This window comes from Gossypium hirsutum, chromosome A10, assembly GCF_007990345.1.
Source record: "Gossypium hirsutum isolate 1008001.06 chromosome A10, Gossypium_hirsutum_v2.1, whole genome shotgun sequence".
NCBI classification, from domain to species: Eukaryota; Viridiplantae; Streptophyta; class Magnoliopsida; order Malvales; family Malvaceae; genus Gossypium; species Gossypium hirsutum.
The window spans coordinates 19,128,769-19,136,473 of record NC_053433.1 but is presented as its reverse complement, the minus strand read 5'-3'; the positions used below and the strand labels follow the sequence as shown (position 1 = coordinate 19,136,473).

Here is a 7,705-nt window from a genome sequence, read left to right as displayed (position 1 = left end):
GCTTATCTTCGACATCAATCAATCGGGGTTCCAGAATTTACCACTTCACAATGCCACTGCCTTGATATGTTCTTAACCCAAATTTCTTGGATTCTCAATATCGCTCAGCAAGGTTCCTTGCGGTCTATTACGAAGCTCTGTAGGTTATTGACCCATTTGGTTTTCCAAATTTTTCAATGTTGCTGCTTGGCTTCGGATCAAAGAGTTATTCTTTGCCATGTATGCTTTAAACAAGTTCTCTGAACTATTTTATGCCTCGGCTTGAGGTGGTTTTGGAGCTTGCTGATTAAAATTTTGAGATTGGTTGGGTCTATGCTGCAGAAAGTTGTTGTTTGGTCCATTTCCTTAGTTGCTCCAAGAAAAGTTAGGATGATTATGCCATAAAGGATTATAAAAGTTGGACTGGGGTCCTTGCCCTCTTCTATTTTAATGTTGGTTCCCCACATAGTACACCGACTCGGAATTTGATGGACAATTCTCAAAAGCATGACCTTTCCCATATTACACACAGAAAACTACTTCGTACGGGCTTAGTGGCTGAGCTGCAAAATTATTTATACTATTAGAGGTAAACTGTTTTAACATAGAGGAAATAGATGATACCTGAGCTGATAACGAAGTGAGGGTGTCAACTTCATGAACTCCAGCTATACATCTTCCTAAAACTATTCGATTTGTTGGCCATTGATAGTTATTACTCACGATCCTCTTGATGATCTCATAAGCCTCATTATAAGACTTAGATAAAATTGCACCATACGCAAAAGCATCTACCATCAATCTTGTATGTGCATTGAGATCATTATAGAATGTCTCCAATTAGATACAATAAGGAATCTCATGACGAGGACACTTACATAGTAACTCCTTGAATCACTCCCAAGCCTCATATAAAGACTTGTCATCTAATTTTTGGAAGGTTGTGATCTCGTTCCTCAACTTTGCATTTCTACTACATGGGAAATACTTAACCAAAAATCTCTCAGCTAATTCTTGCCATGTAGATATGGAACTTGGTGGCAATGAATTGAGCCATGCTCATGCTCGATCTCGTAATGAGTACGGAAACAACTTCAACCTCAGTGCGTCTTCAGTCACACACGCTATCTTGAATGAATCACTTACCTCCATAAACAATCGAAAGTGAAGATGTGGATCTTCTGTGGGCATACCACTAAATTGGCCCACTGTTTAGAGCATTTGAAACATCACTGGTTTCAATTCAAATTGGGTTGCCTCAATATCTAGCCTTCTAATTCTTGGATTTAACTCATTGAAAAGTGGCACATCATATTGTTTGATGCATCAATCCCTATAATCGGCAATGAGGATAGGATTTCGTACATGATCAGCTTCATTACCTTGGTCTTCATTCTGATTTCCAAGGTCCATCTCGACATGTCTTTGAGCTGTTCGTTCACGTCTTCTTTGTTTGAAAGTTCACTCAATTTCAGGGTCTACAGAGAGTAAATCGATAATCCGATCTATGCACATAAACACTTGAAAAGAAAATCACAAAATTAAAAAGAATAAGTTAGTAATGTTAGAAATAAATCAAATTGAAAATAAATAATTTCATGAAAGAATCCCTAGCAACAGTGCCAAAAACTTGTAACGCAGGGGTTTGTGCAAGTGTACACAGTCGTTATCAAGTAATAAGTAAGTATCAAGTTATCGTCTCCAAAGGGATTGTATTTGTGCTAAGTCACTTAATTAGTAAAATTATATTAACAATTTGGTAAAACAATTTAGTTAAGAAGTGATTATTAAAATATATTAGACTAAATGCAATGATCCCTAATGCAAATTAACCTAAGGTGCAAACTATATGAATGAAATAGATTTTAGCAAAATTAAACACAAATTGCAACAAGTATAACATAAATAAACTAGAACAATTACTTTCATTAAACTCGATTTATTATCAACATGCTTAATAATATTCGGAAAAACATTTCATGGCAACTCGATCTTTCATGAGTTTGGAAACCACATTAGGTCCTTTCAAAATCCTTTACCTAGTAAATACGCATTTTACTGATCCTTATTTACTAAGTGTTTCTTAGTATTCATGCGAGGTCAGAGGGACGTGTTAGGTTTGAAATAGTTTCATCACACAAATCTAAAAACTATGCAGATAACAGAGCCTGATTAGGGTTGTTATGCAACCAGCAATTTAATCAAGTTAGGATCTAAATTGAGCATACACATTTCAATTATGCGTTCATTAGTCATCGTCTGGTTAGGATTGCTCAGCTAATTCAAGTGCATTTCAATCACGTATGAATGAAATACAGACTTGATTTTAATTGAAAACATGATTGATTCGTGCACATATATTATAAGCATGAATCTAATAAATATTATTTAATCAAAGCAATCATCCTAGCTTAAATAAAATTAAGCTAACATTGTTGTAAACAAGAATAAAGAACACATAGTAAACATCTTTAAATTAAATTAAAGAAAAGAAAGATTAGACCCAATTCAGAGTGGCTATCACCCAAGACTCTGACTGACGAGGCTCCTTTGTTCCTTTACTTCGCTCCTTTGCTAATGGCTCTCTAAGGTGGCCGACCAAAGGTTCTTTAAGAGGCTCAAATGCTAAAATTTTTACGGAAAGATGATGATAGGCATGGGGAGAAAAGAAGAATGCTAAGAGAACTTAGAGAGGAGAAAATGATGAATGATGAGGGATGACTAGAAATGTGAGAATGAGGTCTTATTTATAGGTGAGGAGAAGGGGATAGTTTACTAAAAATAGGAAGGGGATAGTTTACTAAAAATAGGAGTTTTCATCTTTTGAAGCATCTTCCATAGGTGGTCGGCCATAAATGGAGAAAGTTGAGCTGATTTTTGCATGATTTTTGGTCAATTTAAGTGCCACAACAACTCAGGACTGAGACTCGGTCAAGTGCAAATCTTCAGGTAAATCTCTAATTTCTTCAACTCTTCAAGGACCTTGTGCAACTAAACCAAAAAGTGGTTTATGGATAGCCATGTATAGCCAAATTTTGGGTTGACTTGGTCCCCAATTTGGACGGTTTTGTAATCCAGCAAAGCTATCAAACCTGTCCAGAATAAATCAACAAGCTAGAGGACCAAAGAATAAAATGTATCCAATGTAATTAATTAATTTAAAACCCAAATTATTAATGAAATATTTTAAAATGAATTATTAAATACAATTTTATATTTTATTATTTAATTTAATCATGCATGGCCCACTTTATGTCTTAAAAATATAATTTATTCAAATTAATATAAAATAAGCCATTTATTGCATGAAAACTATATAATAAAGCATAAAATCACATTTTAATAATTTTTATGTCCTAATTCCATAGTTTCACATATTTCATTAATTTATTAAGCAATTACTTAGTTTTAACAACAATTTTAAGCAAAAAAGGTGATAAATGACATAGGAAAAATCTTATATATTTTTCTGATAAACCATAATTTATACATATTTTTATCCCATGCTCAGCACATTTATGGATGGTTTCTCCTTAGATTTGTGGAATTCGATGCTCCTAATCCTTTAATTTCATGTTTTATACTTAGGTGAGCACAGAAGAGTAAAAAGAGCGAGAAACGAGCTGAAAACGGAGAAAATAGACCCACATGGAAAATCAACACGGCCTGGACGTCCTCACACGGACGTGTCACATTGTCGTGTCTCTTTGGCAGGATCGAAGCACGACTCACATGGGTAAACTACACGCCCGTGCCTATTCAACGGCCTTGACCATGGGCTGGAGTAATCACACACGAGCGTGTCCTATGGGCGTTTCCCTACCGAGCATAAGTATAACCCTATTCGAAAAAGGTCAATTTTGAGGGCTCTTAGGCATTCTAAAGCCTATTTAAACTCCTACTGAGGCACTTAGGAAGAGGGATGCAGAGTAGGAGGTAAGGAATTACTCAAGGGAAGCCAATTGGTCCATCTCAGAAGCCGAATTCATCATCAAGACTAAAGATCTCCCTTCAATTTCCATTCAGGGGTTTTGGGTTTTCTTTATGTTTTGTATACATTATTCTTCTGAGATGTTTTCTTCTATAATTATGAACTAAACCCCTTAAATACCTAAGGGGAATGAAACCTAAGACGGATCTTGTTATTATTATCTGAATTATATGATAAATATTTGACTTGTTCTTAATTATGTGTACTTACTTCTTGTTTTAATATTCCAGGATATTGATTCAAGTTAATGCTCTTATTCAGAGGAGTAGTAGACCCTGTCTAAGAGTAAATTTGTCATAACTAAGTAGAGTTGATTGCACACCTAGAGATAGGGTGATAAGATTTTGTCGGATTAGGGTGAAACCTAATAAGGGGATCCATAGATCGAGTTAATGCAACACTAGGTGTTAATTAGAAAGAGATTTTAATTAATCAACCTAGGGTTAGACGTTATTAGTCTCGAGAGAGATAATAATATAACTTAGGGATTTCTACGGATCAAGTCAAATGAACAAATCGTCTGATTCAGAGTCAAATAATAAGTGAAGTTTAGGTAGATTTTTCCTTGGGTATTGTCTTAATCAATCGAATTTTCCCTAAAGCTTTTCGCCAATTTCTCTCTGTGCACTCTTAGTTTAGTTAATTAATTTAGATAAACAAATCGCTTAATTTTTAGGCTAGATAATAAAAAAAAAGTAATTACTAGTACTCTTGGTTCCTTTGGGTTTGACAATCCGGTCTTGCTAAAGCTATACTACTATTCGATAGGTACACTTGCCTTCATCGTGATAATAGTTAGTTTCAAGAACCATTAATTATAAATTTTTAAAACCTGTCGCGAATATCACGTATCAAGTTTTTGGCGCTGTTGCCGGCGAACTAGGGTATTAGAAACACTCGATTTTTATTACTTTAGCCATTTTACTTTTATTCCAATTTAAATTTTTATTTTCTTTTCTAATTCTTCATTTATTCTCTTCTGACAGGTTTTTCTAGTTTTTGACCAGAAGAAACCCGTCAGGACCATTACTGTTTGATAGTGAGATCGATCGCACAGTTTCCATAAACCGAAGAGAAATAAGGCGAAGCTTAAGATACACAGAAGAAGAGCAAAAGGACGATACTTCAACCACAACCGAGGAGATGGCTGAAAACCAAGAAAATCTGCTACTTCCTACGATTGCTGCTAATCAGAATCCTGCTCCACTTACTATGTATGATTATGTTAAACCTTCTTTGACAGGAACTGAATCAAGCATAGTTAGGCCTGCTGTTGCTGCAAATACTTTTGAACTGAAACCTAACACAATTCAAATGATACAGCAATTTGTTCAATTTAATGGTTTGCAGGACGAAGATCCCAACACTCACTTGGCAAACTTTTTGGAACTATGCGATACATTTAAAATTAATGTCATTTCTGATGACGCCATTCGCCTTCGGTTATTCCCTTTTTCGTTAAGGAATAAGGCTAAAAAACGGTTGAACTCGTTACCACGAGGGTCAATCACTACATGGGAACAAATGACCGAAAAGTTTTTATTAAAATATTTTCCACTGGCTAAAACAGCCAAATTACAAAATGATGTCCCTTCTTTTGTGCAGATGGATTTAGAAACACTCTACGATACATGGGAGAGATACAAGGACCTTTTGAGAAGGTGCCCTCACCATGGGTTACCACTTTGGCTACAGGTTCAAACGTTTTATAATGGCCTAAATCCTTTGACTCGACAAATTATCGACACAGCTGCTGGCGAAACCATCAATAATAAGACACCTGAAGATGCTTATGAATTTATAGAATAGATGTCACTGAATAATTATCAGTGGCAAGTCATGAGGACAAAGCCAACGAAAATAGCTGGCGTTTTTAACGTTGATTCGGTCACCATGCTCTCTAATCAGGTAGAACTTTTAAATAGAAAAATTGACGATTTTTTTGGTTCTTCACAGGTTCACCGAGTAATGCAATGTAAAGCAAGTGGAGGTGGATCAAGCAATTCAGATTACCCACCCTATGGCTACAACATGGAGAACTAGCAGTTAAATTACATGGGTAATAATCATTGATCTCAAAATAATCCTTATAGTAATACTTACAATGCAGGCTGGAGGAACCACCCAAATTTCTCATAGGGAGACCAAGGGAACCAGTGACCACCACCACTTCGAGGCTCCCAACAACCACCCTACCAACAAGAGAAAAAGCTGAACCTTGAGGAGATGCTGACAAAATTCATCTTTGTGTTAGAAACTCATTTTCAAAATACCGAGACAACACTTAAAAATCAACAACCATCGATCCAAGGGCTCGAAACTCAGATAGGTCAACTTGCTAAATTAGTATCTGAACGACCACAAGGTAGCCTACCGAGTAATACTGAATTTAACCCAAGGGAGAAAATTAATGCAATTACCATTCAAGATGAGGAAGGGTTAGTTGCACCTGAACCAGAACCGGTGCAAGAAACAGTGGTAAGTAAAAGTAAGGGTGAGGTGGACCACAATGACCAGAAATAGGTAAGTAAAGAATACAAACCTCGCGTGCCATACCCAAATGCGACAAGGAAAGACCGTACAGAAGAACAATTCAGTAAATTCCTTAAATTATTAAAGAAGCTACAGATTAACTTACCATTTATTGAAGCTCTTTCACAGATGTCAAACGCAGTCAAATTATTAAAGGAGCTTTTAACAAATAAGTGAAAGTTGGATGAGGCGTCGCATGTAGAACTAAATGCGGTTTGCTCAACCATACTACAGAATAAGCTAGCTAACAAATTAAAAGATCCAGGGAGTTTTACGATTTCCTGTTTAATTGGTAGCCTAGATGTTAATAATCTTTGGCTGATTTAGGGGCTAGTATCAATGTTATGCCTTACAAAATGTTTAAACAACTAGGTCTTGGGAAACCCAAAAAAACTAGGATGAGTATTCAATTAGCCGATAAAACAATCAGATTTCCTAGGGGGATTATTGAGATGTACTCGTTAAATTTGACAAATTTATATTCCCAGTTGATTTCATTGTTCTAGACATAGAGGAGGATAGTAACGTTCCGTTAATTCTAAGGAGGCCCTTTTTAGCAACCGCAAGAACGATAATTGATGTGGGTACAGGTGAACTCACACTTCGAGTGGGTGATGAAACAATCACTCTTCAAGCTCGTAATTCGAGTAACACATTGAAAATTGAAGGTGGTTGTATTAACCATTCTACTAAAACTAACCATGTGGTGCAACCTATTTTGCAGGAAATAAGTTCGAAGAACCTACATGAGCCATGTTCAAGCAATAACAAAGGACCTATCTATGAAGAATGATGGCTACAAATCGAGGAACTAGATGAGTGGCGGATACAGAAACCGAGAACACCCGATAAGCCAAAACCAAGCCAAGAGAAGTTCAATACATCACCAAATCAACTTAAGGTTGGAGACAAAGTACTACTAGATGCAACAGATCCTCGCATTACCACTTCTGAACCTAATGAAGAAATTCCTCTCATGGTACTCAGTATTTTCCTATATGGTACAGTCAAGGTAATTCAACCCAAATTCAAAACTTTTAAGGTAAACAATACTCGTCTTAAACCTTATATTGATAAAGTTGATAGCAGGGATGAGGAGTGTAAACTCCTCGAGCCACCATGATCACACACCAGAGAGGTAAGTCAAGCTTAGACTATAATAAGCGCTTCTCGGGAGGCAACCCGAGCACTAACAGTAATGAT

The 7,705-nt window shown here is 36.2% G+C and overlaps 2 non-coding genes across 2 annotated transcripts; one reads left to right on the top strand and one right to left on the bottom strand.

The window, feature by feature from the left end:
* Window positions 1-835: 835 nt before the first annotated feature.
* On the top strand, window positions 836-942 carry LOC121208997 (small nucleolar RNA R71). The gene has a single exon (XR_005904115.1). It is a non-coding gene; the product is annotated as a small nucleolar RNA R71 (small nucleolar RNA).
* Window positions 943-5,543: 4,601 nt separating this feature from the next.
* Window positions 5,544-5,649, bottom strand: LOC121208667 (small nucleolar RNA R71). The gene has a single exon (XR_005903798.1). It is a non-coding gene; the product is annotated as a small nucleolar RNA R71 (small nucleolar RNA).
* Between the last annotated feature and the right edge of the window lie 2,056 nt (window positions 5,650-7,705).